Here is a 12,119-nt window from a genome sequence, read left to right as displayed (position 1 = left end):
ATATATGAACATGATATGTGAGTTTGAATGAAAAATCACAAGTCAAATTTTTAAAATATTCATATTAGTGGTGTTGCAGTGCCGTATTTTTGACTGCCGAGGGCCTGTATTGAGTTCAATTTTGTACCACCATTATTAAAAAACATGAAACTGTGTTAAAATTTCACTTTTAATTATTTAGTTAAACATATTTATTTCATATTTGAGGAAAAAAATTGCAGCATCATACCTCAAACAAAATTTTATGGACATATTCTAGGACTTCTTCAATGAATTTTGATATTGCCGTTTGACAAATGGGGGTACACGTAATAAAAATACCATAATTTACTCATTATACTGATAACCCCCCATTTTTTTGTTTTTATCATACCCTCAAATGAACAATCTAAGTATTTAAACTCAAATTTTTGAGAAATCACAAGTAGGTCCAGGACTAGGGACCTACCTTAATAAGACGAGAAATGAAGCTGAAATGACAGTTCGCACTTCATGATAATAAGAATTATAATGGTCTTGTTCAGAATTGCAGCAAAATTAAAATGTCTCCCAGACATATATCAAAATGCAATTCAGAATACACGTATCAACACTTCGCCACGAGTTACGTCCCTTTGGCGGAGTCCCATTCTCTACTCGCACTATATACTCTGTCAACGGTCAATTTACAGAAATCTTGTAAAAGTTTCTAATATCCAACATTTATGTTTTGGACTAAATATTTAGTCATATTATGGAATGACTTCTGTGCAATTAAATTGATATTTAATGTAAATTGATTAAAATCGCTGCAAGTGTATTACTAGTACCCATAGTTCGGCTCCAGTTACACGAACACTGATTTGAACTGAAGATGAGGCCCTCATCACATTTCTTCACAACCAGCCCCCCGTAAGGTTTATACTCAATAAATCGTTTGGGATCTGGATGAGCAGCTAACAGGCAATCTGAAATATAAACAATTCAACTTTTAGCATATTCTTTTCTATAATTTATTTACTCATTCATTATTTCTTATATTAAGGAGGAATGCTACACCAGAGAAATTTGATGCGAATGTAAAATGGAGAATATATACAATATGTTGAATAGAAAATTGTCATATTGGTTTTATAAAGTCAGAAATTGCAGTTTTAGTAGAATGTAATTTGGAAAAAAACGAAACCCCTCATCCATGTTTTAAAAAGAAGTCAGTCATTTTGACAATTTAGTACATGTATATCTCAATATACTGATTTAAGAAACTCTTTCAAGGTGTAGCGAGCCACCTGAACAAAGGATAGCATTCTTGAAACAAGTGTCTAGGATTTTTTTAACATGATTATAAGGATAATATATCGTTTAAGTACATGATAAGTCTTTCATAATCCCTTCCTCAAACTCCCCTTTAACCAACTAATACAAGAGTTCTACAGGACAAATCGCTTACCTGTTTGCATTTCATGATGTTATGTTTTCATTATGGGCCGCCATATGTAGCGCGGAGTTTTGTTCTATGTATTATATACATTTATTCAATGCGTGTCTACAGGGCAAATATTGTATTCTTAGATACATGTACATGTAATGTAAAAAAAAAAAAAAAAAAAAAAAAACAACAAAAAACCCCGCAGTATATACTTTTAGACAGTCTGTAGTACAGCGTAATATCGTGGTGTTAAAATATTAAACGTTAATGAATATTGCTAGATGTAAGTATAATACATTGTTAATACGTAACAATCACCAAGTAAACTTTTAAGAGTGCAAGGTTAAAGCAAGGTCGCAATACGTTAATTAAGGTATTCAATGTATAAGAGTCATATTTTATATCTAGTAAATAAATGGTGGGATGTTTGTAATCATGGTATCATTTTGAAGAGTTCACCAAAGAAAAATAATTCACCACAGGCATCTTCAAAATTTTGATTACTGCTTCGTAACCAGCATTTTACATTGTTCAAGTGTATGTGAAGAGCATGTTTTATCAAACTATTGTTAAAAGAAATTGTATTTTACATACCCATATCTTTGTGAAAAGTTACATACACTTTCTCTTTATGAAAGAATGAAATAAAATTAATCATTTGCCGTAAAATTATTTAGAAAATTGGATTTTATTTTTACCAAGGGTGGATAACTCTTTAAAAAACATCTCAAGTGTGAACAGGTCAGCTTCTAATCATTACAAAATTGTACATTATCCTTTCGGTATTCATTGAATAGCTTAAATTGGCTAATATTGCAGCAAGTGTTAAAGTGCAAATCGTTTTAGGAAGTAACTCCTCAACTTTTGAACACAACCGCATAGAATGCTATAAGTATATGTAGATACTAGTTGACGTATACTTTGTATTAGATATTTACCTTGTTAAAGAATTGTAGATGTCAATTCAAATCTAGAAAGTGTTGTGATAAATAGTACAACCTTTTATCGGGGAAAGATTGTTTAAAATCAAAGTTATGCATCTGCAGGGTTTTACCTTTTTCATTTCGTTTAATTATATTTCTCATAGCTCCTATATAAGGAATGGAAAATCTGGAAAATTAATGATGTAACAATTAATAACATACAATACGTTCCAAAATTTAAGTACAGCGGAAAAATTCAGTAAGATGATCTTCTCACATAAACCAGTCAATTCATATCAAAATATATGCATATAAAAATTACAAAGTACAGCTGGACAGGACAATCGTTATTTTTTTTCATTGTGATGAACAAATTGTTTCGTGTTGATTTTAAATATTCAGCGTATTCAATCCATAAATTGGGGTTTGTGCCCACATCCCATGTTAATAACATAATCTACGCTTTATAATGTAAAATATCGCGTTATCACACGCAAGTTACGCGTTTCTTCTTGAAAGTTTCGCATTATACTAGTAACTCAATTTTTTTCAGCTACGAAAATAACCTCAGTGTTCCCCAATTACAAACTTAAAGTCATGATTTCTTCGATATAAAAACAGTGTAACTTGCAAACTAAGCATCCTTACATTGCACCTCATCAAAGAAACAGATTGAATCGCTAAGGATAATTCTTTTCAGAGATTTAGAAACAGACTACATGAATTCAATGAAAAAGTTAATGCATTTACTGATTAAATGTCATTCATCGTGAATGTAAAACTTATAAGGTACCAATTTTGATGCACCAGGTGCGCATTTCGACAAATTATGTCTCTTCAGTGATGCTGAACCGAAATGTTTGAAATCCGAAATAACAATGAAGTTTAAGAGCTATTTTAGGGGAAAACAGAGTGCCAAAAAAGTGGAGTCAAATTCGTCTAAGGATAAGAGCTATGCGTGAGGGAGATAGTCCTTAATTTTGAAATGAATATCTAAATTTTATCACAGCAATTAAATATACATCCGTATTTTCAATGTAATTCAATTTTATGAACTTATACATGATGACGTATAGTTTTCATGGCGACCAGTCATTCAAATTACCCTTCAAAAATTACTATCGTATATTTATATAAATTTTCGACCTACACATGGGTTGACAGAACATTTTAGCAATAAATCTTTGCTAAACGATTTCTATACATGATTTGTTTATAGATATTTCCAAATGTTAGAATAAGACATGATAAACATACCTTTATATCATTTGTTGATACTTATAAATGTGTCTACATTTATCATGATTATATTTGCCTACTAGACTTATTAAAATTTCCCAGAGACATTTTAATTTTCAAACATTGGAAATTACAAAGAATATTGAGCACTATAAAATTGTAATTTCAAGTAAAGCTACTAAACAGTTATGAAATCATCATTTTAAACTTTTATATTCATATTACCATCTGTCCCGTGAGGACTTCGATGTCGATTTCTGTCGTTGATAGCAACAAAGACTTGCAAAGAGCAAAACCAACACACCAACACACCTACCAGGTAACAATTCATGCTTGAAATAAAACAAAATCAATGTCAGTTCTGAATTTAAAGAAAATAGTTTTAATTTCTGTTCAATTCACATTGTACCGTGACCCGACTCATCCACGAAAATAGTTTTAATTTACTTCCATAAAAATATATGAATAAATTGACGGTCGTAATTTTCTTCAAAGCATGATATAGGCAACATGTTTTACTGTTATTGCATGCCCTGATGACAAAAATAAGGCAACTTTATGTTTGTTCTCTGAAATGATATGTGCATTTATTACATCTTTTAACAAAAATCCCCCAAAACTGTCATGGCTTGCTTGATAAATGCTGATTGTTACCAATATTTTAGTGTTATACCGATAAATCCTGTTGGTGCAAAGAGTTCATATTTACTGTTGTTTATACTTTGGGTTCTGCTATTAACAGTAAGTGCTGAGAAACATTGTCGGTGATACGAAGTGCTGAAACAAAATGGAACTATGATAACATGATAAAAGGGGTGTTCATAAAAACTTTTCTTTCAAAAACATTTTTTTTTCATTTTATGTTTATTGTATTTCAACTTATTGAGAATATTGATGAGATAACCTGGTTAAAATATTTTCTACTTTCTTAATTTTTTGAACTTCTTGATAAAGATATTCGGAACCATTTTAGGTGGGACATTCATACTTTGTATGCAAATTCTTCTTGGCCAGGCCTTATTATTTCGCGAAGTTTGACTTTGTGACCTTGATCTGGAAATTTAACCTATTTCTTATAAAACTCTTGCATATTTAATATCTTTTGAACTATCTAAGATAGATCTTTCACATTCTGTGTATAAATTTCTCACGAGTTTTAACTAATTAAGTAATACATGTACTTAGTGGATCTATAAATGTGCTTGTATTTCAAGTGATTCTCGTGAGTTGTTGTATAATAGTTGTTAGATTACTGCTGTTTACACACACACACACACACACACACACACACACACACACACACACACACACATATATATATATATGAATCAGCTTGATCAGCTTGTCCGTCTATCTGTAGACATGGTTTTGTACTTGCATTATCTAAAAAACAAAACGATGATTTTTTCTGAAAATTTGTACCCTCATTACTCACTATATGAAGATGTGCTCCTGGTTTTTTTTTTAATACTGATTGGACATTTGTTCTTCAATCTACAAACGTTCGTCTACTTATGGACGTGGTCTCGTTTTAAACTAAACAGAGTATATCTAAAAATTTATAAAGATATTTGATTTAAACCTTATAGATACATTGTTCTTAGACTGAAGTTATTCATTTCCTATTTCAAATCAGAATATTCAAAGGGCATTAAAATATTATACTAATTTCTATTTTTCTGAATTGGGGGGGGGGGGGGGTCTCTTTGCCTCGAGAATATTTATAAAACAAATTAAAAGGTTTGAATCAGACCTTCTACATACATATTTTATTAACGTAAAATAACGTTTATGTATCACACATTTTGATCTATAGTGAATGAAAGGTGAATGTAAAGAACAGTGATCAATCTCATAACTCCTATGAAAGAGAAGATAACGAGCAGTGATCAATCTCATAACTCCTATAAAGGTGAGTATAACGAACAGTGATCATTCTTATAACTCCTATAAAGGTAAATATAACGAACAGTGATTAATCTCATAACTCCTATAAAGGTGAGTATAAGGAGCAGTGATCAATCTCATAACTCCTATAAAGGTGAAGATAACGAACAGTGATTAATCTCATAACTCCTATAAAGGTGAGTATAACGAACAGTGATCATTCTTATAACTCCTATAATGTAAAACTTATACAGTACCAATTTTGATGCACCAGATGCTCATTTCGACCAATAATGTCTATTCAGTGATGCTGAACCGAAATTTTTGAAATCCGAAATAACAATATACTTGTTGGAGCTATTTTAGGGAAAAACAAAGTGCCAAAACGTGGAGCTAAATTTGTCGAAGGATAAGAGCAATGCATGAGGGAGATAATCCTTAATTTTGAAATGAATTTCTAGATTTTATCACAGCAATTAAATATACATCCGTATTTTCTTGCTAGTAACGAAGTACTTAGCTACTGGGCTGTAGAGACCCTCTGGGACTAACAGTCCACCAGCAGAGGCCTCGACCCAATAAGCAATACAAAATAGCGAATTGGGCAAACACGGACCCCAGGATATACCATTTCCATACCTGCTCATATACTAACGAATTAGTACAATCCCATATCTCAAAACTACAAATTTGATATTAACGACAAACTAACAACACAACTTTATGATAAAAGGGATGAGTTGAGCTTCTCCGTCGTGAAATTCCCTTCTTGATGTAGAAATAATCCAGTATCACCTGCATATGGTGTTTATATCTCTCAACTGATTCGATACACAAGAGAGCTTGTTCTACATATGGTCAATTTTTAAATCTAGACAGGCTACTGACAAACAAGTTGATGGTACAGGGGTTCCAACACTTTCGTTTAAAGTAACCATTTCTCAAATTCTATGATCGTTACAACGATCTAGTTTGCCAATACAACCTATCATTAGGTGCAATGCTATCTGATGTGTTTTATACCGATTGTTATGCCTTTCTTGGCACACTGATATTGACTACGGATAGCTCCGTTTACATGATCAGGAAATAGGGCTCACGGCGGGTGTGATTGGTCGACAGCGGATCCTTACACCTCCTAGGCACCTGATCCCACCTCTGGTATATCCAGGGTTGCGTGTTTGCCCAATTCTCTATTTTGTATTGCTTATAGGAATTATGAGATTGATCACTGTTCGTTATCTTCATCATTCATTAACTTTGATATATATATATATATTATGCTATAGAGATATTTCTTTATGGCAAGTTGATTTACCAGGAAGAAATATCTCCTAATTGATACAAAAGTTAAAAAAAAAGATGTCTACTATAAATTTTCAAAAAGAAATTCAGCGTCTTTCTCTGAGAGATATGTCGTAAAGCTAAAAATGTATATCCATTTCCATTTTACCACATTGATTTCTTCCATATATGTTCTTCATCATTTATGTGATATTAAGCTATATAAAAAAAGACAGAAAAGTTAGAGGAGGTTGTAGGGACGGCGTTCAGTGGTTGTACAAGGCTGATCCTAGCGAGTTATATGAGAACTCTCTAGTCAGCTTCAGAACCAGTACAGTTATTTTTATTTGATTTTATGAGTAGTATATTGCATATGTACATGTACATTTCTTGTGACTTGACCGTTCTTTTGATACCTAAGCTTTTTACCTTGACCTTGGGACACTTTTCTGTTGCGACTGGGGGCAAAGTTTTCACAAATACAGGTTGTTTTTGAGGAGGGGTTTAGTTTTTGTTTCCATTTAATAATATTAATTTTTTGGTTAGAAGATGACAGTGTCAGACGCTCATATAGAGAAGAACCAAACGTTCACCCCAACCCTCTCCTGAGCTTGGTAAATAGATTTTAATCTATTTCTAACCTTCAGACAATCCTTGTCAATTTAAAGCAAGAAGACAATGACTTCGTCAAAATCAGTAAATACATATTACGAAGGAATTAGACGCTGAGCTTTTATTTTAGTGCAGCGAATAACAAGAGTTTTCAAACTTTTCAAGATTTGCCTTCATAACTATAAATTCTTCAACCAGTAAATGAACTTGTGATCTAGTGATTAACAGTTGACTCTTATTGAGCTAAGTACAGAGACAGTTATATCTAGATAGATATAGATAATAATGCAAGGTGAAGATAACGAACAGTGATCAATCTCGTAACTCCTATAAGCAATACAAAGTAGATAGTTGGGCAAACACGGACACCTGGACACACCAGAGATGGGATGAGGTGCCTAGGAGGAGTAAGCATCCCCTGTTGGCCGGTCACACCCGCCGTGAGCCCTATATCCTGATCAGGTAAACGGAGCTATCCGCAGTCAAACTCGGTGTGCCAAGAACGGCTTAACAATCGGTATGAAACACTTCAGACAGCATTTGACCCAATGATAGTTTGTATTGACGAACTAGATCGTTATAACGACAATATAATTTGCGAAATGCTGACTTTAATCGAGACTGTTGAAACCCCTGTACCATCAACTTGTTTGTCAGTAGCTTACCTCGATTTAAAAACTGACTATACGCAGAACGAGCTCTTGCATATCGAATCAGTTGAGATAATAATAATAATAAAAAGTTGATGGGATTGATTTCGAAAGATAAAAACAGGATGGTGTTTCAATTACAGTATTAGCATACTGTAGAATCATTTAAATTCGTGGGGGCCAATTTTCGTGGAGTGCTGAATTTTTACGGGTTCGTGGGGACCTGATTTCGTGGATTTATATATTTGTAAGATTCTTGTATACTAGTTGTCTTTATTCGTTGAGGATGTAAATTCGTGGGTGAGGGGTACCAACGAATTTCACGAAAATTGAGCCACCACGAATTGTAATGATTCAACTCTATTCACTGTTTTGTTATGTCTTATGATGCATATAATTGAAGAGTGAATTGAAATCCCCTTAAAAACCACAATTTCAATCCTATGTTTCCACGGTCGTTCTGTACTCATATACGTATGATGCCTATTTACTGTTCATAGTTGTCCTCGCTGAATAGTACCTGCTCTTTTCATTGTGACGTCCAATGTTTTGATAGATTTTGGCTATGGATCACTCCGTTTACTTGATCGAGGTATAGAACTCACGGCGGGTGTTAGCGACGAACAGGGGATGTTTACTCTTCTTAGACACCAATTTTACCCTTGGTGTGTCTAGGGCTCCAATTATGCCCTTCTCTCAGTTTTGTATTCTTCATAGGATTTGAAATTTTATCATTTTTCGTTATCATCGCTTTTTCATTTAACAAATACATGTAAAAACGACAAATGCTATGTTTTTCCAATCTTTCTGGTTAATGTTCCACGATCTTAGATTGAAACATATGCTAGGAAACCGAAAATAAAACATCGACATCGCTGTCCTCAGTACCGGTAAACAATCGTATAATTTAGAAAGGTTTTACAGTATTGATATATCCACTGTTTTGTTATGTCTTATGATGCATATAATTGAAGAGTGAATTGAAATCCCCTTAAAAACCACAATTTCAATCCTATGTTTCCACGGTCGTTCTGTACTCATATTCCGTATGATGCCTGTTTACTGTTCACAGTTGTCCTCGCTGAATAGTACCTGCTCTTTTCATTGTGACGTCCAATGTTTTGATAGATTTTGGCTACGGATCACTCCGTTTACTTGATCGAGGTATAGAACTCACGGCGGGTGTTAGCGACGAACAGGGGATGTTTACTCTTCTTAGACACCAATTTTACCCCTGGTGTGTCTAGGGCTCCAAGTATGCCCTTCTCTCAGTTTTGTATTCTTCATAGGATTTGAGATTTTATCATTTTTCGTTATCATCGCTTTTTCATTTAAAGACCCAATTTTAAGTTAACACCCCCAAATTATAAGCTGCTTGTCAATCAAACATTTAACAATAGATCTCAGGTGGAGTGACATCTGCATACACTGTGGTCTGGAGCTACCCCAGAGAGGTGTTTTGATAACAATAACTGCTAGTAGCTACAGGCATTGGTTAGATCTTGAGGAGGCCCAGTATAACTGAGTTTTGATAGCATTGACCTGTCCACAACTGCTATTTTCTTGTAATTCAATTGTTTTTAAAAAGACCCCTGAACAATGCAATTTCAATATAATTGTTATTTTCTCCCCTCTATGTACGTGTATTATAAATTCCAAAATCAGAAATCAAACAATAATTTGCACAATAATTTCTAAAACTTGTAACTTATCGAAATAATTTATGTCATCAATTTATGATACCTTTATATTTATGACAGAAATTATTCATTGAGTCAATGACTGAGAGAAAGAGTGGGTGGATGTAGAATATGTGTCAGCTACCCTTAGTAATACAACTATTATTCAAACACTATGACCACAGAAACTCTGCAGAGGTCCCTGAGACAGGTCCTGTGTATAAAAAAGCATGGACAGGTAGATTTCTACCATGTTCTGTCTCTGTGTATTTCTTTGAGTGTCATGGGATATAGCAATTAACACCTTTGTAGACCCTGGCCACTCCAGGTAAATAACATCTGTTTAGATTAGGCTCCAACTACATTTTCAATGACCGTACGGTCATGAGATGGGTCTTTAAGAAATACATGTAAAAACGACAAATGCTGTGTTTTTCCAATCTTGCTGGTTAATGTTCCGCGATCTTAGATTGAAACGTATGCTAGGAAACCGAAAATACCGGTAAACAATTGTATAATTTAGAAAGGTTTGCCTTTGTTTTTTAGTTGCTAATTGTCCTTTATGTAAAAACAAATGTAGGCATTGATTGATTGTATATTATCTAATGTCCATCTCGATAATCTCTCATTCATATGGAAACGTTGCCATTATCGGTGAAGGGTTGCAACATTTAGGCTCAGGCTCGGCCCTTATGGCCTTTGAAGAGCAAGGAATCTCTATCGTGGCACACCTGTTGATTTTGCGGTCTCATCTATTCATGTTTTGTTTACACGAAGTCTTAGATCAGGAAGCAATGCACTCATCAATATAAAACTTATACGGTCCCAATTTTGATGCACCAAATGCGCATTTCGACAAACAATGTCTCTTCAGTGATACTGAACCGAAATTTTTGAAATCTGAAATACCAGTAAACTTGTAGACCCTAAGAGCTACTAGTATTTTAGGGAAAAACAGTGCCCAAAAAGTGGAGTCAAATTCGTCAAAGGATAAGAGCTATGCATGAGGGAGATAATCCTTAATTTTGAAACGAATTTCTAAATTTTATCACAGCGATTAAATATACATCCGTATTTTCAAGCTAGTAACGAAGTACTTAGCTACTGGGCTGTAGATGCCCTCAATGAATCTCTTCTTTAACTAGAAACGTCATCCTGTTTGGCAGATCACCAAACAACGAAAATATATATTAATATTGAAGATAAAAAAAAAATACGAATACACATTTTAATGACACAATACATTTAACTACATTGATATAGCCTTTGTATATAAATGTATTAATAAAGCTATACTTCCCTGAAATGAATTTAGCCCACATATAGTGTTTTAAAAAGAAACATTTTTAAGGTTGATTGAAAAAAGTGTACTTCTACAGTTTACCGATATAATGACAGTAAAGAATTTGGTTAATAATAATTATATATATATATATATGTATATAAAGCACTAAATAATCACAACTAGGTACTGAAAATTTTCGCCCAAGCCCGGGGTCGAACCAGCGACGTACGGCACCCACCGCCTAGCAAGATTGTCAAACCAGTACGTAAGTCCACTCAGCTACAACGACTTCTACAGTTTATATATATATATATATATATGTAACCATTTCATCATACCGGTATGCCCTATACAACCAACTTGATTTCATCGTTATATAGAATTCCAAGATATAATAAATGGTGCCAGGCCCCAGGATCATAAAACAAACTCAAACTTTTAAAGTAGAAAGTTTCAATATTTAGTAAGATGTTCATTATTTTTGAACTGGAACTCTTTAATTTGCAGACACTAGAAATTTGATGACACAATATTGAATAACAATTTCATTTTTGAATAATTGACTTCTCAATTATTTCATCGCTATATTCAGATTTGAAGATTATGATGTTTCTTGATCCTGGTGTTTTGTTGTTTTCATCGAGTGATATTTGCGGGAAGGTAAAATAAATGTTCGTATACTCTTGGGGATATTAAGTTGAAAACAGGACGTTTACAATCAGGCCTACATGAAATTCTCGATCATGTCACAGTAAATTACGAAGACAAAAAGGCGGAAGACTATATCTAAGAATCAAATAAAGAATCTGTCAGAATTAATGGATACTAGTCTTAATGTTAATACGTGAGTGGTATTTGTCAGAATTAATGGATACTAGTCTTAATGTCAATACGTGAGTGGTATTTGTCAAATCCAGATCACGTTTATAATGCTTTATTCAGTTGTCATGACGTCATTAGGCGTGGTTGATATTGAAATTCTATTCATGAAGGGGGGAGGGGTCTCTAAATGAAATCATATGAGAATGATGATTCTTGCGTATCGCGTTCTTGCAGGCAGGTTATCTCTACCACCAAAAGAGAGCCTTGGGATGTATTCTTCTGAACTTACATCAAACAGAGAGAACTCCGAATATCGTAATAAAACGACTG

At 33.6% G+C, this 12,119-nt stretch overlaps 1 long non-coding RNA gene across 1 annotated transcript; it reads right to left on the bottom strand.

The window, feature by feature from the left end:
• Positions 1 to 699: 699 nt before the first annotated feature.
• LOC125665465 (uncharacterized) lies at positions 700 to 3,819 on the bottom strand. The gene is made up of 3 exons (XR_007366217.2): positions 3,796 to 3,819; positions 2,463 to 2,518; positions 700 to 947 (listed from the first exon to the last, which is right to left on the bottom strand). It is a non-coding gene; the product is annotated as an uncharacterized LOC125665465 (long non-coding RNA).
• Between the last annotated feature and the right edge of the window lie 8,300 nt (positions 3,820 to 12,119).

The sequence above is a fragment of the Ostrea edulis genome, chromosome 10 (genome assembly GCF_947568905.1).
Source record: "Ostrea edulis chromosome 10, xbOstEdul1.1, whole genome shotgun sequence".
NCBI lineage: Eukaryota > Metazoa > Mollusca > Bivalvia > Ostreida > Ostreidae > Ostrea > Ostrea edulis.
The sequence above is the reverse complement of the archived record's forward strand: the minus strand, read 5'-3'. Positions and strand labels throughout refer to the sequence as shown.